The sequence below is a fragment of the Pleurodeles waltl genome, chromosome 6 (genome assembly GCF_031143425.1).
Source record: "Pleurodeles waltl isolate 20211129_DDA chromosome 6, aPleWal1.hap1.20221129, whole genome shotgun sequence".
Classification (NCBI taxonomy): Eukaryota; Metazoa; Chordata; class Amphibia; order Caudata; family Salamandridae; genus Pleurodeles; species Pleurodeles waltl.
In genome coordinates, this window is record NC_090445.1 from 1,311,659,546 (window position 1) to 1,311,686,577 (window position 27,032).

Here is a 27,032-nt window from a genome sequence, read left to right on the forward strand (position 1 = left end):
AAAAACGACTCAATTTCGGCGCAAACGGAGTATAAATATGCCCCATGGTGTCTTCCTATCTTTGTCTTTGGACTGGCGCTATTTTGGCAGCCTAGCGCCAATGCAGGGACCCTTGCACCATGGCTCAGGGCAGTGGGCCTGTGTTGTAAGGTGGATTGTTTCTGTGCCGGAATAGGAGCCTTCCTGCACAAAAACAATCCCCTCAGACATTGCGTGGCTTCATAAATCTAATTTTTGAGTTGCATCGTCATGCGCCACCTTGCGTGGTACAAGTGCAAGTGCGACGCAATTGGGCTCATAAATATGGCCCCAAGAGACACATAAATAAGGAAAGAATCATGGATGTAAGGAAACATATATATAGTAAGGGAAACGTCAGCAAGCGGGAGGAACACAGGTCGTATTAAAAATACACATATGGTAATACGATTTTTACTCGTAGCACTACGTTCATATTTTTAAAATGACGGTTGTCTATAGACAACAAGCGAAGGAGCAATAGAATGCAAGGAAGTAATATCTATAGTAATCGAGGAGAGTGCGTTAAAAAGTGTTAAAGTTATATATTGACATAAAGAGTAAGTTCTACACAGAGAGCCGCGAAAGAGTATTTTAGGGCCACTGTCATTCTGTGTGCTAACCCGTCCAAAGCAGTACTAAAAACATAGACAGAGAGAACTAACAGAAAGTCAGAAAAATAAGTAAAGTGAATAGACATTTTATAACATCCATTGGTAACAATATTGTGCATGTAATGAAGAAAAACAAATAATGTATCATTTGTTTCCTTTCCGTAAAATTAAATATTACAGCTGAACAGAAAATGCTACAATAAATGCATAACCAGCAATGATACAACAGTGCCACCGACTGTCCACTTTTGAGTATACCTTTCATTTGTTAGTAAGATTATGTGGTTTATATAGGTTTTTATGTTTTTGACAAATCAACTAAAAATATTGCCTTATTATGAATGTCGGTACCAGTTTTGCTACTAAAAGGTAAAAAGCCTCCATTCACCCTTCTAAACGTTGAATGTTGAATTTCAAAAAGTGATGTATGGCTATATTTGTATCTCTAGTTCTAAGAAAAACATGCCCTCTCACAAGTATCTCTCATCTACTCTCATTCTTTTTATGTTCAGCGAACACTACTGCACCTCGTGAGGGTTTATAACCACTAGTAAGCACACCATAGAGTGTTTTTCACTCAAATAATGACTTGATTAAAGTCTAGTTTTGCTACATTTGAAAATGCTCTTTGTATTGGGGAACATGTGGCATCATGTACTGCAGTGACTGTCCATAAATTAGCCTGCAGAGGCCACAAGGGTCCATTACACTTCTTTCTGTCCTGACTGCAGAACGGTTTTGATGATTTTGCTGGTCCACGTTTTAAAATACTAATTTCAATATTATTATGCCACCTACGTTCATTTCATCCAAACTGGGTTGACGGCCTTGCTGAAAGCAATCCAAAGTGAAACCTAAGTATGCTACATGAATTGCCTATGAGAATTATAAAGTCGATCTTATAAAGTTATAACCATATGTCATGTATTATACTGACGGAAGATTGAAAGTGTTATCTGTTTTGCGTGTTCTGCTTACATTTTTTAATATTGGTGGCACGTGCTTTCGCCGAAAGTGTAGGGAACATAAAAAAAAGAAAAAAAAATGCCCAATGTCTTGCATGATTAAAGAGAGGGAGTGCGAACCATGAAGCTACATTAGTTAATACTGTGTTTTATTCGAGACAGTGTTGAATTGATACTATAAGGACGATTCTCAAGGTGTATGTTGTTGTACATTTAGTAGTATTACACTAGCACAGTAAATAACTACAAGATTCCAATCACAAACCTAAATGGCATGTCCTCAATGCGAGCTCCAGCCCTTGCCATAAGTTCCTCTGGTTTTGGGACACAGTGGTGTCTCATTAACCATAATTGTTTTTACCTCGCGCGCTTCAGCTCATTAGAATACGTGCAAGGAATTATGGGGTGACCTCTCCTGCATTCAAGCTTGCCCGTGCGCGCTGCTTGCACATAGGGTGACCACAGACTGACTGTCTGTAATTTCGCCCTGCTGTCCATTGTCCGTGATGAAAGGCTTAACGGACTGCATTTGTCCCTAATTTTTGCCTTTCACGGAAAGGACACGCAGGGCAGATCAGTTCCCCCAGCTGGACTGAAAAAGGCAGGGAGTGTCCTGTGATCTGTGAGGGGGGTGAGGGTGGGGGGGAGCGAGGGGTTAGACAGATCATAAACAGGCCTGCTTGCCAGGGTGTCTCCTTCCCTACAGATATGCAAATGTGAGCAAACAGTTAAATCTGCAAATGCAAAGCGGCTTGAAAACCTAAATTGACTTTAATCAAAGGAGTCACTTGAAGCTTTCTGATGGCATAGATATTTTCTTTTAGAGAGGTACCTTAAGGGTGTTCTAAGGTGGGCTGTGGAGTGTGTGGTTTTAATGGAGTGTTATTAAACTGTATATTATTCAAATCTGTATCTGAAAAGCACTTTTTTCTATTTAACGGAAATGTATTTGCGCATTTTATAGCAATCTATATTATGATGTAATTGTATTTATATAGTGCTTACTACCCGTGACGAGGCCTCAAATGCATGTTTAAAATAAGGCCTTACACATTCACAGTTCTTTCAGGGACCTTGGTACCTCATAGTACCAACAAGCATTGGCAAAGTCAATAGGTCTCATCTACGCAAGAGTTTTTGGCTTTGCCAATGTGTTTTGCCATGTTATACACCAGAGTGTCTGCTGTTCAGCATGGCTAAATGTTAGTGGCATAGTGGAGTGGAGTGGAGTAGAGTGGCATAGGAGCAGTGGCAAAGAGCCCAGTGGTGCAGATTACAGTGCAGTGGGGTACAGTACAGTTGTTTAGAGTGCATTGGTGTAGAATGCAGTGGCATGGAGTGGCGTGGGGCAGAGTGCAGTGGTATAGAGTGCAGTGGAATTAAGTGGCATACAATAGAGTGCAGTAGAGTAGAGCGGTGCAGTGGCAGAGAGTACAGTGGCGTAGAGTGGAGTAATGTAGAGTGGTACAGTGCAGAGTAGAGGATAGTGCTGTAGAGTGCAGTGGCTGAGAGTGGAGTGATACAGAGTGGGATAGGGTGCAGTGGCATAGAATGCAGAAGTACAGAGTAGATTGGTGTACAGTACAGTAGCAGAGAGTGCAATGTTGCAGATTGTCAGTGAAGTGATGTAGAGTGGAGTACAGTGGCACAGAGAGCAGTAGCATAGAGTACAGTGGTGCATAGTAGAGGGCAGTGGCGTACAGTGCAGTTGGTTAGAGTACACTGGCACAGAGTGCAGAGGCATAGAGTGGCATGGAGTACAGTGGCATACAATAGAGTCGCAGAGAGTGCAGTAATGCAAAGTGGTGCAGTGTCAGAGTGCAGAGTAGACTCATGTGGCATTGAGTGCAGTGGAGTAGAGTGGTGCAGAGTGGAGTATTGTAGAGTGGTACAGTGCAGTGATGTAGAGTGTAGTGGCATTGAGTGCAGTGGCAAAGAATGCAGTAGTACAGAGTACAGTGGTGTAGAGTGCAGTGGTGCAGAGAAGAGTGTCAGTGCAGTGGTGTAGAGTGGTCCAGAGAACAGTGGCATAGAGTGCAGTGGTGCAGAGTAAAGGGCAGTGGCATACAGTGTGGTTGTTTAGAGTGCACTGGCGAAAAGTGCAGTGGCATAGAGTGCCATGGGGCAGAGTAGAGTGGCTTAGAGTGCATTGGTGCAGAATGTAGTAGTACAGAGTAGAGTGGTGTAGAGTATAGTGGCGGCCAGTGCAGTGTTGCAGAGTAGAGTGGCAGCTTGCAGTGGCATAGAGTGCATTGAACTAGAGTGCAGTGGTCAGAGAGGCGTAGAGTGGAGTTACGTAGGATAGATTGTTTCAGAGTAGAGTGCAGCTGCATAGAGTGGAGAGGTGCAGGGTAGAGTGCAGTGGCATAAAATGCAGGGGCACAGAGTTCAGTGGCGTAAAGTAGATTGTTTCACAGTAGAGTGAAGTGGCTTAGAGTGGAGAAGTGCAGGGTAGAGTGGAGTTGCGTAGAGTGGCATAGAGTGTGATGGCATAGAGTAAAGTGGTGTAGAGAGCCGTGGCATAGAGTGCAGAGGTGCAGAGTAGATTAGAGTGACATACAGTGTATTTATGTAGAGTGCAGGGGCATAGAGTTGATTGTTACAGAGGAACGTGCACTAGCATAGAATGTATTAGCTTAGAGTGCAGTGGCGTACAGTGCAGTGTAGCAGAGTGGCATAATGTGGAGATGTGCGGACTAGATTGGGGTTGCCTGGACTGGAGTGGTATAATGTGCAGAGGCGCAGAGCGCAGTGGTGTAGAGAGGCGTAAAATGCATTGGTATAGAGCAGAGGTACAGAGTAGAGTAGAAAGGCATTATGTGAAGTAGCATATAGTGCAGTGGCGTAATGTGGAGTGATTCAGAATAAAGAAGTGTGCAGTGACATGGAGTGGTGCAAAGTGGAGTGATGCAGAGTAGGGTGCAGTGGTGTGGAGTGGTGCAGTGCAGGGAGGAGTGGAGTATACATGGTGTGGTAACACACTGCCATTACAGACAACACATTTTTGATTGACATGACCATCACATTTGCACAGACTGTATGTCTTTTTCAAATCAGACTAAACTGTGCACAGACGATTTTGTGTGGAAGTTGCATCACCTAATGCAATGATTTGTTTTAATCATATCAAGGCATTTGTTTCAAGCACAGTTCAGAATTAACACAAATGTGCTTCATTTGTACTCCTAATTCTGATATATTCCGAAGTTTATTCAAATGTTGTCATTTGATAGAAAAAAACTCTTCCCTAACCCCAGTATACAGCAAGATTGTCACATAAATCCTCTCACTTTGAAGTCAGAGAAAGAAAAGTAAACACTAAGGTGGTCATTACATCCCTGGCGGACGGTGATAAAGCGGCGGTAAGAACGCCAACAGGCCGGCGGAAAACATTTTGCTATTACGACCGTTGCGGAAACCGCCAACAAAGACTGCCACTTTAACACTCCGACCGCCACGGTGGTACAAACAAACAGCTTGACGGTCACCACCAACAGACAGGCGGAGGACAATGTACCGCCCACAGTATCACAACCTACCAATCCGCCACCTTTTCTGGGGCGGATTCACCGCGGATAAAAACACAGCGGAAACAGGAATACCGAAGGAAAAACGCTCACTTCTACACACCCCAGGAGGAACGAGGACACCATGGATCGGGAATTCCAAATTCTACCTGCAATAGTCTTCCTGCTCCTCTACCAGGAGCACGAATGCCGGCGGCGAAGACCACGGTGAGTACTGCACCTACGACACAGGGGAGGGGGGAGGGAAAAAACAGGGACACACACACGCAACACCCCCACCCTCACCCACTACAACACACACAATAATGCATATCAATACATCACAGTTGCACCCCCCAAACCCCCCGGAAGAATGCAAAGACAATAGAAAATGAGTGTAACCATTGTAATATATTAAAAGCAAGTAGGCAGAAATATATATATATACCATGTACAAAATATATACCAAGCATAGTAGTCCAGGTAGTGCTCTAATAAAGTCAGTGGAACACTGGGACCACACGGTATGGGCGAGGCCCACACAAGATCCCCGACCATGACGGAGAGAACACTGCAGGGGCATCAGAGAGCAACTCAGGGGGAGGGAAAGGGGGGCACCCCAGCCGGTTGAGTGCACAACGCCAAATCCACGAGGGGGCCACATGTCCACTGTTCAATCCTGGGGAGTGCAAAGCTACAGTCTCACAAGTCTCTACAGTGGGTGGGTTGCCCACTGTTCCATCCTGGGGAGTGCAAAGCCATAGTCTCTCAAGTCTCACAAGTGGGTGAGTTGCCCACTGTTCAATCCTGGGGAGTGCAAAGCCACAGTCTCTCAAGTCTCTACAGTGGGTGGATTGCCCACTGTTCAATCCTGGGGAGTGCAAAGCCACAGTATCTCAATTGGATGACAGTCTCCACTGGTTCTGGACAGAGCATGGTGCCCAGAGTGCTTCATCCTGCTAAGGACAGAGGTAGTGGATGCCTTTCTCCACTGGTTCTGAAGGCGGCTTTGTGCCCAGAGTGCTTCATCCTGCCAAGGACAGAGGTAGTGGATGCCTTTCTCCACTGGTTCTGGAGGGGGCATGGTACGCAGAGTGCTTCATCCTGCTAAGGACAGAGGTAGTGGATGCCTTTCTCCACTGGTTCTGGAGGGGGCCTTGTGCCCAGAGTGCTTCATCCTGCTAAGGACAGAGGTAGTGGATGCCTTTCTCCACTGGTTCTGGAGGGGCCTTTGTGCCCAGAGTCTTCATCCTGCCAAGGACAGAGGTAGTAAATGCCTTTCTCCACTGGTTCTGGAGGGGGCATGGTGCCCAGAGTGCTTCATCCTGCCAAGGACGGAGGTAGTGGATGCCTTTCTCCACTGGTTCTGGAGGGGGCTTTGTGCCCAGAGTGCTTCATCCTGCCAAGGACAGAGGTAGTGGATGCCTTTCTCCACTGGTTCTGGAGGGGGCTTTGTGCCCAGAGTGCTTCATCCTGCCAAGGACAGAGGTAGTGGATGCCTTTCTCCACTGGTTGTGGAGGGGGATTTGCGCCCAGAGTGCTTCATCCTGCCAAGGACAGAGGTAGTGGATGCCTTTCTCCACTGGTTCTGGAGGGGGCATTGCGCCCAGAGTGCTTCATTCTGCAAAGGACAAAGGTAGTGGATGCCTTTCTCCACTGGTTCTGAAGGGGGCTTTGTGCCCAGAGTGCTTCATGCTGCCAAGGACAGAGGTAGTGGATGCCTTTCTCCACTGGTTCTGGAGGGGACATGGTGCCCAGAGTGCTTCATCCTGCCAAGGACAGAGGTAGTGGATGCCTTTCTCCACTGGTTCTGGAGGGGGCTTTGTGCCCAGAGTGCATCATTCACCCCGTGACGGACTCAGTTGCGTCAGTGCCCTTGCCGCTCATGGGCCAGCGGTGCTTGAGACAGTGGTGCCCTGTTCAGCGGTGCTTGAGACGGCGGTGGCCTGTGCACCGGTGCTTGAGACGCCGGTGCCCTGTTCAGCCATGCTTGAGACGGCGGTGCCCTGTGCAGCGGTGCTTGAGACGGTGGTGCCCTGTTCAGCGGTGCTTGAGGCGGCGGTGCCCTGTTCAGCGGTGCTTGAGACGGCGGTGCCCTGTGTAGCGGTGCTTGAGGCGGCGGTGCCCTGTGCAGCGGTGCTTGAGGCGGCGGTCTCCATTGCAGGGACTCAGCTGCTGGCGGTCCTTCTTGGCCCAGCAGGAATTTTTCTGGCGGTCCATCATGGCACAGCGGGGCTTGTGCTGGCAGTCGTTCATGGTCCAGCGGGGCTTGTGCTAGCCGTCCTTAATGGCCCAGCGGGGCTTTTACTGGCGGTCCTTCATGGCCCAGCGGGGCTTGTGCTGGCGGTCCTTCATGGCCCAACTGGGCCTTTGCTGGTGGTGGCCTCCTGGGAAGCTGGGCCTGTGCTGGCGGTGGCCTCCTGGGCAAGTGGGCTGGTGCTGCCGGTCCTGTCCTGGGCAGGTGGGCTGGTGCTGGCAGTCCTGTCCTGGGCAGGTGGGATGGTGCTGGAGGTGGCCTCCTGGGCAGCGGGGAGGATGGTGGTCTTCTCCTCCGTGCTGCTCTTCCCAGACTTGCTGGGTTTCTTGTGGCCCTTCCCCACCTTGGAAGGTGTCACAGCTGACTCCACAGTCCCACCGGAACCCCTGGGAGCGGATTTGGTGGCTGGAGTCTTCCCCCTCTCCCGCCGGGCACTGGCCAACTTCTGATGCTTCACAGGTGGGGGACTGTCTGTGCTGTGGCTCCATGCCACACTGGCTGCCCTGGTGGCCGGTGCACCACTGGTCCCGGAGATGTTGTGGCTGAGGTGCTAATTCGGGACCTATGAGATGGACGAGGTGGGGGAGGTGTGGGAAAGAGGTCAAGGTTGGACAGGAAAAGTTTTTTTGACACACTGGGACGGGTAGCTGGATGGGGTTTGGGAGTGGAGGAAGAGGTGGTGGTTGTAAGAGGTGTTTGCTGACTTTGAGTGAAGGTGCATGCGCTGGAGGCTGTTGTGAGGTGGATGACTGTTGGGTGGGTGTGTGCCTGTGTTTGTGTACCTTGGGAGGTAGCGTCACAGACACACTGGGAGAGGACACAGGGGACGTGTGAATGGTAGTGGGGGTGGTGACTGCACGTGAGCGGGGTGTGGTGGTGGGTGTGCTGGAGAGGGACGTAGTGGCTGTGGAGGTAGTGCATGCAGGTGTGAGTGTAGACGAGACAGGGAGGGAAGAAGGAGACAAGGAGGAGGGGGACACAGTGGAGGCAGTGGATGTTGCTGTGTCTGGATGTGTGTGATGCTTGCGTGAGTGCCTGTGGGATGTTTGCCTGAGCTTCCCTTGTGTGTTGACGTGTGTGCATGCTGGTCTGTATGTGTGCTTGGGATAGGCCGGAGTACAGGGGATTGGGTCGGGGTGGAGGAAGTTGGAGAGGGGAGGCTAGACACAGGGACAATGGCTGCCATCAATGCTGAGGCCAGAGTCTGAAAAGCTTGCTGAAGGGCCGCCTGACCAGAATGAATGCCCTCCAGGAATGCATTTGTTTGTTGCAACTGCCTTTCTACACCCTGGATGGCATTCAAAATGGTAGACTGCCGAACAGTGAGGGACCTGAGGAGGTCAATGGCCTCCTCACTGAGGGCAGCAGGGGTGACTGGGGCAGGAGCTGAGGTGCCTGGGGCGAAGGTGATGCCGACCCTCCCGGGTGAGCGGGCACTGGGCGAAGGCTGAGGGGCTGCTGGGAGGGCAGTGCTGGAAGGGGTGGTGGCGGCTGCACCTGTAGATGGGGGTGGCACAGATGTTGCCGCCACCACAACGGAGCTCCCATCAGAGGACGAGTCTGTGTCACTGGTCTCAGCTCCTGTCCCCGCCGTGGAGCTCCCCTCGCACTCCGTCCCATTGGTGAAGTCTGAGTCCGTAGTGTGGCCCTCCATGGCCATGTGGGATGCAGCCCCCTGGTGCTCCAGGGCCACTGCTTCTCCACCTGATGATGCTAATGCACACAAGAACAGGGAGACCACAAAAAGGGGGGGGTGACAGAAGAAAGACATGTTGAGTGCATGCATTACCGCTACCGTTGGCGGACACAACAGACACAGAAGCCCCCTGCACTACGCCGCGCTCTGGGGCTCCACTATTCAATTCCTGGGAAATGGCCTACAAGGCTATGGACGACATCTGCACACATAGATGACACAGGGGCATGACTAGGTGTACTTGGCACTCTACAAAGGTGGGGTGAGGTGCCACATGGCCTGCCTTACAGAGGGACCTTGCCTACGGAACTCGCCCTGGCCTAGGGAAACCCACAGCCCACCTCCCCCACCCAGACCCCTCCACTGCGCACAAAGTCAGCAGAATGAGAGTGTACTCACCCCCTTGTTGCTGCTGTGATGCCCTCAAGCGCCCATCCAACTCCGGCTAGGCCACCGCCAGGATCCTGAACATCAGGGGGGGTCATGGTGCGACAGGCACCCCTCCCACGTTGGGAGGCCATCCCCAGCTGAGCCTCCGGCGTCTTCTTGCTCCAGTGGCGAATGTCCTCCCATCTTTTCCGGCAGTGGGTGCTCCGTCTGTGGTAGACCCCCAGGGTCCGGATGTCCATGGCGATGGCACGCCAAATATATTTTTTCTGGTGGGTGCTGACCGACATGAAATGTACAGGGGGAAGAGTAAGTTATTACCAACTGCACCGTCAAAGTGATTGGCTCCCATCCCTACCCTTGCCATGTGGCACATGCATTCACTGTCGTTTCATGCATGCGCACTCTCCCCCCTTCCTTCTTACATCCAGCCCTCTCCACACAGGCATAGCCCATACATCATGCTTCCTGTGTACTTACCTGTTTGTCTGGAGGACGGTAGAGTAGCGTGTACTGGGGGAGGGCCCCATCCACGAGTTTCTCCAACTCCTCCGATGTGAAGGCAGGGTCCCTTTCCCCAGACACTTGAGCCATTGTCTCTTCCAGACCGAGGTTACAGCAGCACTTGCAGTGTAGGTCCTCTCCTGTCGAAGATCAGGTATCGAGTGATTGAACAGATAGAAAATGGCAGTCACGTCCGCGGCGGTGCGTAACCGTCACCGCCCGTGACATCGTCATTGGCTCCTGGGACCCATAGGGTCCAATGTTAACCAATGCAGCATTGCGCCGCGGTCTTCGACTGCCTACCGCAACGGTGTACAACGCCAGCGCAGTTACCTCACATCCCATTGTCCCACTTTAGAGGTCAGGCAGCCGCCATTTCAGGGGCCCACATGGCTTCATTTTCAACTGCGTCACACATACCTAGGCCTAGACTCAACACACATACAGGCCACTTTTTGTGTATGAATGATGTTCTGTGTAAACTTTGTGTACGTACCTCTGAGTTGTTTGACTCTGTGCTCGCTGTTGTCCTTCATAGGCACCGTCCGCTGGGACATGTGAGGAGATGGCGGCATCTTCCAGTGTACCAACCGTTGGTGGACCTGTCGACAATGGAGGAAAGACATGTGATTATCACATACAGGCTTGACCGTGCCACAATCCAGGAACTGTGTACCCAGTTGGAGCCAGACCTGATGTCAGCAATCCGCCATCCCACATGAATCCCCCCTCAAGTGCAGGTGCTGTCAGTGCTCCATTTCCTTGCAAGTGGGTCATTTCAAACAACAGTGGCCATAGCATCAGGGATGTCCCAGCCTATGTTTTCCAACGTGTTGTCCAGAGTGTTGTCTGCCCTTCTGAAACACATGCAGCGCTACATCATTTTCCCTCAGGTGGAGGATTTGCATACAGTGAAAGGTGATTTCTATGCCCTGGGACATATTCCCAACATCATAGGTGCCATTGATGGGACCCATGTGGCTTTGGTACCCCCCCCACAGGAATGAACAGGTGTACAGAAACCGGAAGAGTTATCATTCAATGAATGTACAGATGGTATGTTTGGCAGACCAGTACATCTCCCATGTGAATGCCATGTTACCTGGCTCAGTGCATGACGCCTACATCCTGCGGAATAGCAGCATCCCTTATGTGATGGGTCAACTCCAGAGGCACTGTGTGTGGCTATTAAGTGAGCACCTGGAAGCAAGAAAGTGGGATTGGTTGTCTGGGTCTGGAGATATCCCTCCAGGTTAGTGCGTGCCTAACAGTTGTCCCTCGCCAGTTGCAGGTGACTCTGGTTACCCCAACCTGTCATGGCTACTGACCCCAGTGAGGAATCCCAGGACAAGGGCAGAGGAACGCTACAATGAGGCCCATGGGCGAACTAGGAGGGTGATCGAGCGGACCTTCGGCCTCCTGAAGGCCAGGTCCGGTGCCTCCATATCACAAGAGTATCCCTATTCTACTCACCAAAGAAGGTGTGCCAGATCATCGTGGCCTGCTGTCTGCTTCACAACTTGGCCTTGCGACGGCACGTGCCTTTTCTGCAGGAGGACGGACCAGATGGCGGTGTTGTGGCAGCTGTGGAGCCTGTGGACAGTGAAGACGAGGAAGCAGAAGAAGAAGACATGAACAACAGGGACTCAGTGATCCAGCAATATTTCCAGTGAAACACAGGTATGGGTACAGACCTGCCTGCTACATGTACTTATACACTACTGCCTCTCTAAAGTCTTTCGTTTTCACCCAGTGTTTGGTCACTGAGTTGTCACTTTCCCTTACGATTTCACAGATGTGGGTCCCACTGTGTGACGTCTGCTTAGATTCCTCATGGACTAGAGCTGTGTGATATAGGTATGTTGACATTACAATTGAAAGAGCATTTTGTCACTTTAATGGCTAATACACTGTTTCGAAATCACAGACAGACTGCAGATTGTTTTGTGCTTTAATTGTGTTTATTTAAGTGCTCAATATTGAAGGGGGTAGTAAAATGGTGAGGGGTGATGACAGAGGAATGTCCATGGTAGAGTCCAGTCTATTAGTCTCAAAGGGGCATTGCCCATATGGGCATAGGAAGTGGAGCTGGGGCAGTTTCAGTATGGACAGGGTGACAAAGTGGGACAGTAGGATGACAATTAGGGTGGTCTCATTTCTTGGCGGGGGTCTTGGCATCGTGCTCTGTCTTTGTCCTGGATCTCAGGGACTGTTTGCGGTGTGGTTCTCCCTCTGCAGGGGGTGGGTTGGTGGTGTGGTGGTCCTGTGGCGGGGCGTCCTGTCCACTAGTGCCGGCAGAGGTGGTGGGCAGTTCATCGTCCATGCTAGTGTCAGGGGCCCCTTGTAGTGCCACAGTGTCCCTCCTGGTGTTGAGTACTTCCTTCAGCACCCCTACGATGGTGCCCAGGGTGGAGCTGATGGTTCTAAGTTCCTCCCTGAAGCCCAAATACTGTTCCTCCTGCAGGCGCAGGGTCTCCTGAAACTTGGCCAGTACCGTTGCCATCGTCTCCTGGGAGTGGTGGTAGGCTCCCATGATGGAGGAAAGGGCCTCGTGGAGAGTGGGTTCCCTTGGCCTGTCTGCCCCCTGTTGCACAGCAGCCCTCCCAGTTCCCCTGTGTTCCTGGGCCTCCGTCCCCTGGACCGTGTGCCCACTGCTACTGCCCATAGGTCACTGTTGTTGTTGGGGAGGTGAGTTAGCCTGGGTTCCCTGTAGTGGTGGACACACAGCTGATTGACGTGTCCTGGGGACGGAGGTATGGGCCCGCTGGGTGGGTGCTGTGCTGGTGTTTCCAGAGGGGGGAAGCTCTGTAGTGGCCTGTGACTGTGTGATGGGAACCGACTGTCCCGAGGTCCCCGATGGGCCGGGCTGGTCATCTAGATCCAGTTGGACAGAACTGCTGTCATCACTGTGGGACTCTTCTGTTGGTGGTGTGGACATGTGTGGATCCTCCTGTCTGGTGACGTTGGGTAGGGGTCCTGCAGGGGTATAAAAGGATGTTTATTACATCTGTGTGTGGCATGGTGTGCAATGGGTGGGTGACCGTATACCCTAGTGCTTGCATTACTGTGTGGGACCTTGTGTGATGATGGTTTAGGGGAGTGTATGGGTATGTGCAGTGGTCATGCTTTAGTGATGGGTGTCCATGCTTTGTTGTTGCATGCAGGGCTTGGTGTTGGGATGGGTGGTTTGTGATGTTGGTACATATGTGAGGAGTTGGAGTGCTGGGGGTGAGGATGGGGGTATGTGCTGGCATGCAGGTAGGGTGGGGGATGTAATAGTTAAGATTTGTCTTACCAGAGTCCATTCCTCCACCTACTCCTGCGAGGCCCTCAGGATGCAGAATTGCCAAGACCTGCTCCTTCCATGTTGTTAGTTGTGGGGGAGGAGGTCGGGGTCCGCCGCCAGTCCGCTGAACCGCCAGGTGATGTCTTGAGACCACGGAACGCACTTTCCCCCGTAGGTCGTTCCACCTCTTCCTGATGTCCTCCCGATTTCTTGGGTGCTGTCCCACTGCGTTGACCCTGTCCACTATTCTTTGCCATAGCTCCATCTTCCTTGCAATGGAGGTGTGCTGCACCTGTGATCCGAATAGCTGTGGCTCTACCCGGACGATTTCCTCCACCATGACCCTGAGCTCCTCCTCCTAGAACCTGGGGTGTCTTTGCCGTGCCATGGGGTGGTGTAGGTGATGTGTGGGGTGGAGTGTGGGGTGATAAGTGTCCTGATATGTAGTGGGGTGTTGTGGGCGGTGCATGGAAGTTCTGTGGGTGATGGTGTTGTGTGCCTGTGGATGCTGTTGTTCTTGCTGGTGCTGTCTCTCTCTGGCTTTTGTTCGTGATTTGTTGTCCTAGGGGTTTGTGGGTGATGTGGGTGTGTGTTTTATATTGTATTGGGTGTGTGGTAGTGGTGTGTGTATGTGTATCAGATGTGTGTATTTCGATTTGTCCAATGTGGCTGTGTTTTGTAAATGTGTGTGTATTTTGAGCGCGGCGGTGTGTACCGCCAATGGAATACCGCGGTTGAAAGGCCCGCCGCGTGGATTCGTGGGTCGTGATAGTGTGGGCGTATTTCTCTTGGCGTGACGGTGGAGGATTTGTTTTCGCCAGTTTATCACTGACCTTTGGTGTGGCGGACTTGTGTGGGTGTCTAGATTTTGGCGGATTCAGAACTGTGGGTCATAATAGCTGTGGTGGAATTCCGCTGCCGCGGCGGTGTGTTGGCGGTCTTCTGCACGGCGGTATATGGCTTTTACCGCCAATGTTGTAATGAGGGCCTAAGTTCCCATCAAAGACAGAGCCTGACATTTGACTTTGTTCTTTGAAAGCACAGCAAATGTGATGAGATAAGAAAAAGATGTACAAGACTGTTTACAGAAAGGGAGCACTCAGAAGGATACTGAAAATAAGGTTTGGTCAAGGGAAGGGACAAATTCAAGCTGCATAGCCTAAAACAAATAAAGACAGCAAATTGAAAGCAGCAAAATGTGAGTTACAAACCACAAGGCCAATGGCAAGCAACGGGTGGAATGCATTCATAAGGAAGCTCTATCAATGTACATAAAGTGACAGCTGTTGGATTCTTTGTGGGGAAAGTCCAGTATTTTAGTCCACTCTGTGTCTTGCAGAGGTTTGGCCACATCAATCACCCAGGTAGTATGACAAGAAGACATGGAGTGGTTTCCATGTTGCGGGAAAGGTCTGTTCACCCATTCTATCAGTTTGCCACCAGTTCCTATGGTGTAGAGCTTCTAGCACACTTCTTATAGGGTTAGTGCTAGGTGGCAGGCAAAAATAGGACAGTTAATAATTATTGATAAGGGCTTGGAAATTTAGTAGCTCGCCGTCCAGAAACAAACCCCCCAATTTTAAGACACCTGCAGCATGCCACTGATGGAGTTGCTCTTAGCACAGCCATCCTGTGCGAGTCGGAAGGCTTAGCAAAGGTAGTGCAGGACCATAAGGTTTCTTCATGTCAGTGAGTTTACAGGTTCTAGCAAGGCAAGAGAAAGCTGTGCATGATAACCCCGAATGGTGATCCATAGAATGGTCGGTAGGAAACAACAAGCAGTGCATTAAGCCTTCCTTAAAAGTCTTTAGTGATAGACCCCATCTCATGCAGGGAGGTGGGCAGAAAGCTAGCGAGCCACCCATTGACCTGTGCGGCTGAATAATCGCATTATAAGTCCAGAAGACCTAATCCACCCCCAGTCACGGGCAGCTTTAGAGTGGAAAGAGCTACCAGACGGTGCCGCAGCGACCAAATCAGATATGTGGCATGTCTGAAGAAGGAATGAAGGACGAGCAGGGGAAGGTTTGAAAAATAATACTATCATTGGGGTAGCACACCATCTTCACTAGTGCCACGTGACCCACTACAGAAAGCAGAGGAGAAGACCAAAAAGCAAACTGGGCTTGGAGGGTCCGTGACACTCTGTCGAGATTTCCATCCTGCAAATCAGTGGGAGAGTGGTAGATATTTATCACTAGGTATCAAAAGGTAACAGGTTTCCAGTTCAATCTGAGATCTAATTGGATATAAAGGGGAAAACAGTGCCATATGTTAAAGAAACACTCAGTACATTTTAAATATTTAAAATTTTGTTTGTTTGTATGTTAAGTTTTGTCCCAACTATTTTGAAGATTCTATATGTACTTGACACTTAGGGATAACCAAGATCACTAGTTTGGCTTTTGCTCAATTTGAAAACCATTTAAAGACATGGACAAAGCTGGCAATTGCCTTGCACAACCTTGCAAGAGGGTCTTGCCCTTGCTCACCCTTCAGAAGCATTAACAGCAGACCATTGCACCAGAAGAGTTTGCCAAGGTGTGTGGGTGTTGCTTGTTCAACAACTTGATAATGCCTCTTCTGTATCTCTCCTGTGTTCAGAGACAACTCCCCAGGTACCCAATACCTTCCAATAGTCTTGGTGGACCCATATTCTCTGTTTTTAGGAATTGTACCATCTTGTTCTTCTCTTCCTTATTTATCCAGTTCTTAGCAACAACCCTTTGAATCACTTGCCTTGGATCTCCCATTTGATCTCGATTTCATCATCCTCTCTTATTATCTTTGATTGGTAGTCCGGGCTCCCATATCTGAGATAAATGTAGAGTCCCAGACAAACACTCTAGTGCTGTGAGACTACAGGCAAGTTGTGGGTACATCACATCCTGACATTAGGTGTGAGACTGTCGCCCACACAATCTGCCCTACGTCATCAGATTAAAATTGTTTTAGGGTGAAAGTCCATGGGGGGCGGTTGGGGTAAGCCAGATGTTTCTGTTCAATTTGTTTAAACTAGCACAAGGTTAGTTACCTTAATGTTTCACAAACTGTTTGCCAAGAGTTTTAAAATGTTCAGAAACATAATTAAAATGTTTCTGTTACTTTCTCTTTAAGAAAGATTGGGCATTAATTTACTATTGAACAAGGACGTACTGTGACACCTAACTGTAGCATACCAGCAGACAATCACAAAAATACCACAGTGAATAAATAGTGCTATGTTAAAGAGTAAATAAATGCACTGACAACATATTGAGGCATGGCCTCTCTTGGGTGTGTCTATAAAACTGACCCTTGTTCTTGAATATTTGTCCTGAATTTTGACCCTTTGTCGTGAATTTTTGTCCTGATTTTTTACCCTTTGTCCTGAATTTTCTACAGTCCTGTCCAGAATTTGCCTCAATGCCAGGTGATGCACATGATTTATTATTAACCACAGCATACATGAACACTATAATATTCTTACTAGGACACTTATCTAGCACAGTGTTGTTCATGAGTCCTAGTAATATTTCATTATTGATATGCTATGGTTTGCAATGTTTATTCATTATTTTCCAATCCAAGATGACCAAACTACTTCCAGAATTGTGTCACATCCTGTTTGGCACTATAATGGGAAGTTGTGCTGCAGCTGTGTTTGTTTAATTGTTCGCTAACTGGATTCATGACATATACACAATCTCAAGTTCCTCCTTTGTTTATAACTTGCTCCTTGGCACTCAACATTTGAAAACGTGTTCTCATCTCCATTTTATTCCTGCTGGGTATCAATTCCAGACTCCTACGGGTTTATTTACAAGCCCCTTGCATCGCCAGCACACCCCTTTTAATATGGGAAAAAGTGACATCCCAGCAGCGCAAGGGGCTTGTAAATAAGCCCCTTAGTTTCATTCTGGCATCTGGGTTTGTTACTGGAGAAAGTAGACCGTTCCTAAGCACCAAGATGATCCTACACGCACCACCAAAAATTCCTACCCTTGACAACTGCAGGTAATAGGTTTTAACACAGTAGTAAATATACTCCAAAACGGTTTTGGAGTATTTCAGGCACCATAAATGGCTACTCAAAGGTACTGCAACACACTCCGATGGAAAATAATGGAGGCAGGAACGTGGAATATCACCATACAGGAAATGATAATATATAATTAAATGATTTTGACTTTTCAACGAAATATGTATATTTTTTGTTTATGGTTTTAAAGAGTTGGATTAAAATAGAATATTTATTTTAAAAAATGTCAAATTTAGCTTTTAATAAAAATGTGAAACTAGTTTTAAGTTAACATAAAATATGTAACTTCCAAATACATTTACTAAACATTAATTAAACATAAAAATGTTAGTGGGGTGTTTTTTAGTTTTGATTAAAATAAGTTCAACATTAGATGAAAACTATTTGTTATTAATTATCCAGTATATATTTAATTTTACGGAATCAGTTTTACATTAGTATAAAGTATCTTAAATTAATTGACATTTTTGTTTTACACCGATGAAGTTTTCTTTTTTTTTAACAATGTAATACATTTTCTTATTTTCCATATATATGACAATAAGGAGATCTTCGCTCCAGTGGCGGAGATCTTTGCAACAATATGAAAACTTATTAGAAGTAACTCCACACTTGTTAAGGTCATAGATGTCTCCAGCCTTTGACTGGAGTAAGTGAATGCCTGCACGTAGGTGTAAAAATGTGCAGATTTACACCTAGGTGCAGAACATAGCCACATCTCCGGACACCTGAGAGACCTGCACTGGCTCCCCGTCAACAAAAGAATCACGTTCCGACTCCTCACCTACACACACAAGGCCCTCCACGACCTAAGCCCCAAGTTCCTCAACAGCCGCCTGACCTTCCACAAGCCCACCCGCCAGCTCCGCTCCGCCAGCCTCGCTCTCGCCACCGTCCCCCGCATCCGCAGAGCCACCGCCGGAGGAAGATCCTTCTCCTACCTGGCAGCCAAGACATGGAACTCCCTCCCCATCCACCTCCGGACAACGCAAGACCATCTCGCCTTCAGGAAGCAACTCAAGACCTGGTTGTTCGAGCAGTAGCGTTCCCCCCGCCCCCAGCGCCTTGAGACCCTCCGGGTGAGCAGTGCGCTATACAAATGCCTTTGATTGATTGTAACATGTGAATTGGGACTTCAATCAGGCTTAAACAAACAGTAAGTTTAATTAACTATTTATGAGCTGAGATTGTACCTCTGTAGAGTTCTTCATATTAGGATCCCCGGTGTGGGGAAGCCTCCTGAATGTGTGGTCAACCCGGCTCTGCTGAGACACGCTCCCGCAATTCCTTCCTCTTCCTTTTCCGAGTACTTGCATAGAAACTGCAATGTTGGCCCATGTGACATTCATAGCTGTCAAATTTTTACATTCGTTATGTACATTTCCGGGTGCTTATGAGTTACATTTTATTGCAAAATGTGTGTCACTTCGAGTGACACTTTATTCTGATGAAACTCAAGCAATAAAGTCCATTTAAAGGGCCACATTTCATGCATTATTCCCTTGTTCGCACTGTGAATCTCCAGAGAAGGGTCTTAAAACTGAAACGTTGAAATGGAAATTCACTAACCTGATATTTTCAAATCATTTTTGTTTAGCCAATAACTGAGACTTGTAGGTTTGCTCCTTATAGGCTGTCTGTTAAAAAATTACTTGTTGAAGTTGCTTCTAATGTAGTCTCCCGACCATATGCAAACTAGTAAGCTATTAACTTATGCAGCAGGACTAGGAGATCACTAGGCGACATGAACATTTAAAGCACTACCACTACAGAGCTGAATCTATTACCTATAAAGGTACAGTCACACAATTAAGCATTTGTTAGTATTACTAAATAATGTATTTGTATTCAACACAGTTATGCAATTTATACTTCTCCAGTAGTACAAGCACAGCCTAAACCCATAAAACATCCACAACATAAGTAGCATTTGTAACCGTGGCATGACAATTCATGTCATCATGTCAACTATTTGATTGACCAAATAATTGGTTAAGTGTCACTGAAAGGGCCAGTATACTTATGTCAATACCACTCGAAAACGAATAAGGAAAACAGTAAACAATAGTTATTCTTTAAGAAATATATATTTAAAACACCAATGCAACAGGTGAGGGACTGCATCGATACCTCCAACCAAATAGCCAAATAGTTCACACTGGTTTCCCTCTATGATCCTCTCCTTGGAGGAGCGTACTTAATGTCCACAGTAAACAAAGCAGACTGAAACCTTCCTGCGATAGAGAATATAACAATTCTCAAGCCGTATTTATTCACAACCACATAAACCCAACATCATATTGACAGTATTTCCTTTCATCCTTAAATTTCTATATTTATTTACAATATGCATCTCAAATAGTTTAGGTTCTTTAAAAAGGAATCATGGTTGTCCAACCACCAGGCACCTGTGGCATCGTGGCATCGACTCTAAACTGGGGGCCGTGTTCCCCCCAAAAAACAATTACTCTTCACAAGACGAGACTCATCTGCCCCCTCAAGATAGAGGGGGCGCAGGCCAACATGAAAACTGTCCCCCAATCCAACCATGCCAGAGCCAACCCTAAGCAAGGGATCCCCACTGGCACCCGATGGGGATGATGCTGGGCAACCGGGCCATAACTTGGTCCCTTGGCACAGTCTCATCCCCCCAAATAAACAAATTCCAGGGCCATGTAATGGAGTAACGTGGGGGGAGCTATGGACATTCGCAGTAACTGTCATCCCGAGCCCCTTTCCTACACCCACAGCACCGCCACCCTGGTTTGAGCCAAAAAGCTTCTGATACTGTCTTGAGTTCGCCTGCACTAGTATTCTTAATGCCAAGGTTAGCCACCTGCTTTGTGCCGAAACATGACTCCTTCCATCCCACAGGCCTGGTTGGTTTCCCGACCAACCAGCCCTTCCCCAGAGGACAAGAAGCTCAGTTCTGAGAGAGACACTGTACTGAAAATGCTACCAGGTTCTCAACAAACACAATATGACCACCATCCGACAGGCGCACTCCATCGTCCTGAAACATTGCCTCTCCATGAAGGCACCCGTGCGCAACAGTCCTTAGCACTGATGTGTTCAAAAGCTGTTTCATGCGGATGTTCAGCCGTCTGGCTGATTCATCAAGGGCCTTTGTTGAGCGCCCTGACTTCCAAATCCGCCAAGGAATGATATGGGACCATTCTATGACAGCCCCTGGACACCGTTTTGCTAACCAGGATATCTCCATCAAGTCCTCAAAAACTGATCCCCTCCCGATTGTTGGCAGATCATTGCCTCCCACGTGAAGGATGATGAGTGCCGGCGGCGGCTCTCCTCGACGAGCTGGCGAAGACCATCGAGGCGCAGACCCCCTCTCACTATCCAAAGAAACCTGAGACCTGCGTCCTGCGCCCGATTGCGATGCGGTTTGAAGAATGGCCGCGCCCGACACACAAAGTAATGTCCAACAACCCAAACACTGGCGGGAGCCATGTGCCCAATGGTAAACTGAGAGGCCCTGATCACAGATCCCAGTCAGGTCCCCCAAGATCTTTTCTAGCTTGTCCACGGCAATGGGGCACCGCTGGTCCGGGATCGACCCTTCCAATCTTTCCCATCCCTTGAGTGCCTGTCTGATAAGAAAAGATCTAGAATGATCAGCCCCACCCACTAGTTTGGTAAAAAAGGCTACAGCTGAGATGTGACGCCTGGCACTCGCAGTAGATTTACCCTGCCCTCGCAAAAGCTCAAGAAAACCCAACCAACTACTCAAGGAACCAGGCTGCACCAAGGGGTCGGCAGATGTGTGATTTTTGTATCTATGAAATACATTCTTGCAGGAGGCTGGCCTGGCTTGTAGTGGGTACCAGAGGTACTTACACCTTGTGCCAGGCCCAGTTATCCCTTATTAGTGTAGAAGAGGTGTTTCTAGCAGCTTAGGCTGATAGAAGGTAGCTATGGCAAAGCAGCTTAGGCTGAACTAGGAGACATGTAAAGCTCCTACAATACCACTGGTGACATATGCACAATATCATAAAAAATCACAATACACAGCGTTAATAAAATTAAAGGTACTTTATTTTTATGACAATATGCCAAAAGTATCTCAGTGAGTACCCTCAGTATGAGGATAAGTTATATACACAAGATATATGTACACAAACCAAAACTAGGTAAGTAATAGCAAGAAAAGTAATGCAAAACAGTGTCGAATTACAACAGATTGCAATAGGAGCACATAGGTATAGGGGCAACACAAACCATATACTCCAAAAGTGGAATGCGAAGCACAAATGGACCCCAAACCTATGTGAGCTTGTAGAGGGTCGCTGGGACTGTAAGAAAACAGTGAGGGTTAGAAAAATAGCCCACCCCAAGACCCTGAAAGGTAGGTGTAAAGTGCACCTACTACCCCCAGAGAGCACAGAAGTCGTGATAGGGGGATTCAGCAGGAAGAACAAACACCAGCAATGCAACAACAATGGATTTCCGGACCTGAGTACCTGTAAGACAAGGGGACCAAGTCCAATAGTCACGACAGTGTCGAGAGTTAGAAGGAGCCCAGGAAATGCCAGCTGAGGGTGCAAGGAAGCTGCCACCAGTTGGAAGAAGCTTGGAGTTCTGCAAGAAAGCAGAGGACTAGGAACTTCTCCTTTGGAGGATGGATGTCCACGTCACGATGAAGCTTGCAGAGGTGTTCCCACGCAGAAAGACCGCAAACAAGCCTTGCTAGCTGCAAGGGTCACGGTAGAGGTGTTTGGGTGCTGCTGTGGCCCAGGAGGGACCAGGATGTTGCCACTTGGAGGATGAGACAGAGGGGGCACCCAGCAACTCAGGGAGCCCTCAAAGAAGCAGACAGCACCCGCAAAAGTACCTGAACAGGCACTTGGAAGGAAAGTGAACCGGAGTCCAAGCGAAGTCACAAAAGGGAGTCTCACGACGCCGGAGGACAACTCAGAAGGTTCTGCACTGCAGGAAGGAGTGCTGGGGACTCAGTCTTGGCTGTGCATGAAGGAAATCCTGGAAGAGTGCACAGGAGCCGGAGCAGCTACAAATCCTGCGGTACCCAGCAATGCAGTCTAGCGTGGGGAGGCAAGGACTTACCTCCACCAAACGTGGACTGAAGAGTCACTGGACTATGGGAGTCACTTGGACAGAGTTACAGAGTTCCAGGGACCACGCTCGTCAGGATGAGAGGGGACCTGCGTCCTGCGCCCAACTGCGATACGGTTTGAAGAACGGCCGCGCCTGACACACAAAGGAATGTCCAATAACCCAAACACTGGCGGGAGCCATGTGCCCAATGGTAAACTGAGAAGTCCTGATCACAGATCCCAGTCAGGGCCTCCAAGATCTTTTCTAGCTTGTCCACGTCAACGGGGCACCGCTGGTCCGGGATCGACCCTTCCAACCTTTCCCATCCCTTGAGTGCCTGTCTGATAAGAAAAGATCTAGAATGGTCAGCCCCACCCACTAGTTTGGTAAAAAAGGCTACAGCTGAGATGTGCCGCCTGGCACTCGCAGCAGATTTACCCTGCCCTCACAAAAGCTCAAGAAAACCCAACCCACTACTGAAGGAACCAGGCTGCACCAAGGGGTCGGCAGATGTGTGATTTTTGCATCTATGAAATGCATTCTTGTAGGAGGCTGTCCTGGCTTGTAGTGGGTACCAGAGGTACTTACACCTTGTGCCAGGTCCAGTTATCCCTTATTAGTGTAGAAGAGGTGTTTCTAGCAGCTTAGGCTGATAGAAGGTAGCTATGGCAAAACAGCTTAGGCTGAACTAGGAGACATGTAAAGCTCCTACTATACCACTGGTGACATATTCACAATATCATAAGAAAACACAATACACAGAGTTACTAAAAATAATGGTACTTTATTTTTATGACAATATGCCAAAAGTATCTCAGTGAGTACCCTCAGTATGAGGATAAGTTATATGCACAAGATATTTGTACACAAACCAAAACTAGGTAAGTAATAGCAAGAAAAGTAATGCAAAACAGTGTAGAATTACAATAGATTACAATAGGAGCAGATAGGTATAGGGGCAACACAAACCATATACTCCAAAAGTGGAATGCGAAGCACGAATGGACCCCAAACCTATGTGAGCTTGTAGAGGGTCGCTGGGACTGTAAGAAAACAGTGAGGGTTAGAAAAATTAGCCCACCCCAAGACCCTGAAAGGTAGGTGTAAAGTGCACCTACTACCCCCAGAGAGCACAGAAGTCGTGATAGGGGGATTCTGCAGGAAGAACAAACACCAGCAATGCAACAACAGTGGATTTCCGGACCTGAGTACCTGTAAGACAAGGGGACCAAGTCCAATAGTCACAACAGTGTCGAGAGTGGGCAGGAGCCCAGGAAATGCCAGCTGAGGGTGGAAGGAAGCTGCCACCAGTTGGAAGAAGCTTGCAGTTCTGCAAGAAAGAAGAGGACTAGGAACTTCTCCTATGGAGGATGGATGTCCACGTCACAATGAAGCTTGCAGAGGTGTTCTCACACAGAAATACCACAAACAAGCCTTGCTAGCTGCAAGGGTCGCAGTAGAGGTTTTTGGGTGCTGCTGTGGCCCAGGAGGGACCAGGATGTCGCCACTTGGAGGAGGAGACAGAGGGGCCACCCAGCAACTCAGGGAGCCCTCACAGAAGCAGACAGCACCCATAAAAGTACCTGAACAGGCACTTGGAAGGAAAGTGAACCAGAGTCCACGCGAAGTCACAAAAGGGAGTCTCACGACGCCGGAGGACAACTCAGAAGGTTGTGCACTGCAGGAAGGAGTGCCAGGGAACCAGGCTTGGCTGTGCATGAAGGAAATCCTGGAAGAGTGCACAGGAGCCGGAGCAGCTGCAAATCCTGCAGTACCCAGCAATGCAGTCTAGCGTGGGGAGGCAAGGACGTACCTCCACCAAACATGGACTGAAGAGTCACTGGGCTGTGGGAGTCACTTGGACAGAGTTACTGAGTTCCAGGGACCACGCTCGTCAGGATGAGAGGGGACCCAGAGGACCAGTGTTGCAGTCTTTTGGTGCCTGCGTTAGCAGGGGGAAGATTCCATCGACCCACAGGAGATTTCTTTGGAGCTTCTGGTGCAGGGTGAAGGCAGGCTACCCCCAGAGCATGCACCACCTGGAAACAGTTGAGAAACCCGGCATGATGAGGCACTACAATGTTGCTAGTAGTCGTCTTGCTACTTTGTTGCAGTTTTGCAGGCGTCCTGAGCAGTCAGCGGTCGATCCTTTGGTAGAAGGTGAAGAGGGAGATGCAGAGGAACTCTGGTGAGCTCTTGCATTCGTTATCTAAAGAATTCCCCAAAGCAGAGGCCCTAAATAGCCAGAAAAGGAGGTTTGGCTACCAACAAAGGAGGATTGGCCACCAAGACAGGTAAGAGCCTATCAGAAGGAGTCTCTGACATCACCTGCTGGCACTAGCCACCCAGAGCATTCCAGTGTGCCCCCAGGACCTCTAAATCCAAGATGGCAGAGGTCTGGGACACACTGGAGGAGCTCTGGGCACCTCCCCTGGGAGGTGCAGGTCAGGGGAGTGGTCACTCCCCTTTCCTTTGTTCAGTTTCGTGCCAAAGCAGGGCTGGGGGATCCCTGAACCGATGTAGACTGGCTTATGCAGAGATGGGCACCATCTGTGCGCATCAAAACATTTCCAGAAGCTGGGGGAGGCTACCAGGATGTTGCCACTTGGAGGAGGAGACAGAGAGGGCACCCAGCAACTCAGGGAGCCCTCACAAAAGCAGGCAGTGCCCGCAGAAGTACCTGAACAGGCACTTGGAAGGAAATTGAACCAGATTCCACGCGAAGTCACAAAAGGGAGTCCCACAATGCCGGAGGACAACTCAGAAGGTTGTGCACTGCAGGAAGGAGTGCCAGGGACCCAAGCTTGGCTGTGCATGGTGGATATCCTGGAAGAGTGCAGAGGAGCCGGAGCAGCTGCGAATCACGCAGTACCCAGCAATGCAGTCTAGCGTGGGGAGGCAAGGACTTACCTCCACCAAACTTCGACTGAAGAGTCACTGGCCTGAGGGAGTCCCTTTGACAGAGTTGTTGAGTTCCAGGGACCACGCTCGTCAGGATGAGAGGGGACCCAGAGGACCAGTGTTGCAGTCTTTTGGTGCCTGCGTTAGCAGGGGGAAAATTCCGTCGACCCACAGGAGATTTCTTTGGAGCTTCTGGTGCAGGGTGAAGGCAGGCTACCCCCAGAGCATGCACCACCTGGAAACAGTTGAGAAAGCCGGCAGGATGAGGCGCTACAATGTTACTGGTAGTCGTCTTGCTACTTTGTTGCAGTTTTGCAGGCATCCTGAGCAGTCAGCGGTCGATCCTTTGGTAGAAGGTGAAGAGGGAGATACAGAGGAACTCTGGTGAGATCTTGCATTCATTATCTAAAGAATTCCTCAAAGCAGAGACCCTAAATAGCCAGAAAAGGAGGTTTGGCTACCAGCAAAGGAGGATTGGCTACCAAGACAGGTAAGAGCCTATCATAAGGAGTCTCTGACGTCACCTGCTGGCACTGGCCACTCAGAGCAGTCCAGTGTGCCCCCAGCACCTCTAAATCCAAGATGGCAGAGGTCTGGGACACACTGGAGGAGCTCTGGGCACCTCCACTGGGAGGTGCAGGTCAGGGGAGTGCCTGGCAGGGTCCCAGTGACACATAGACTAAAACAACATATATATAGTGAAATATGGGGGTAACATGCCAGGCAAGATGGTACTTTCCTACACATCCCCCCCCAAACGAAGGACAATAAGACTAGCCATGACCTGATGAGTCTTCATTGTCTAAGTGGAAATATCTGGAGAGTCCATCTGCATTGGAGTGGGTACTCCCAGGTCTGTGTTCCACTGTATAGTCCATTCCCTATAGAAATATGGACCACCTCAACAATTTAGGGTTTTCACCTTTCATTTGTTTTAGCCAAAGTAGAGGTTTGTGGTCTGTCTCAACAATAAAGTGAGTACCAAACAGGTATGGTCTCAACTTTTTCAGTGCCCAGACCACAGCAAAGGCCTCCCTCTCTATGGCAGACCAACGCTTTTCTCTAGGGGTCAAACTTCTGCTGATAAAAGCAACTGGTTGATCCTGGCCCTCAGAATTCAGTTGTGATAAGACTGCCCCTACCCCTTATTCAGATGCATCAGTTTGAACAATTAATTTCTTGGAGTAACATGGGCTTTTTAGGACAGGTGCAGAGCACATGGCCTGTTTGAGCTCCTCAAAAGCTTTCTGACAGCTAGCTGTCCACAATACCTTTTTAGGCATCTTCTTACTTGTGAGATCATTAACAGGGGCTGCTATGGAGCCATAGTTTTTAATGAATCTCCTGTAATACCCAGTGAGGCCTAAGAAGACTCACTTGGGTCTGAGTTGTAGGGGGAACCAAATCCATGATTGTCTGGATTTTCCCCTGAAGTAGTGCAATCTGTTCTCCACCTACCAGGTGTCCCAGATAAACCACCTTTCCCTGCCCTGTCTGGCACTTTGAGACCTTGATAGTGAGGCCTGCCTTTTGCAGGGCCTCCAAAACTTTCCAAAGGTGGACCAGGTGCTCATCCCAGGTGGAGCTAAAGATGGCAATATCATCTAGATATGCTGCACTAAAAACCTCCAACCCTTGCAGGACTGTGTTCACCAACCTCTGAAAAGTGGCAGGTGCATTTTTCAACCAAAAGGGCATCACTGTAAATTGGTAGTGCCCTCTTATAGTTGAAAATGCAGTTTTAGGTTTAGCATCCTCAGCCAATTTGATCTGCCAATACCCTGCAGTCAAATCAAAGGTGCTTAGA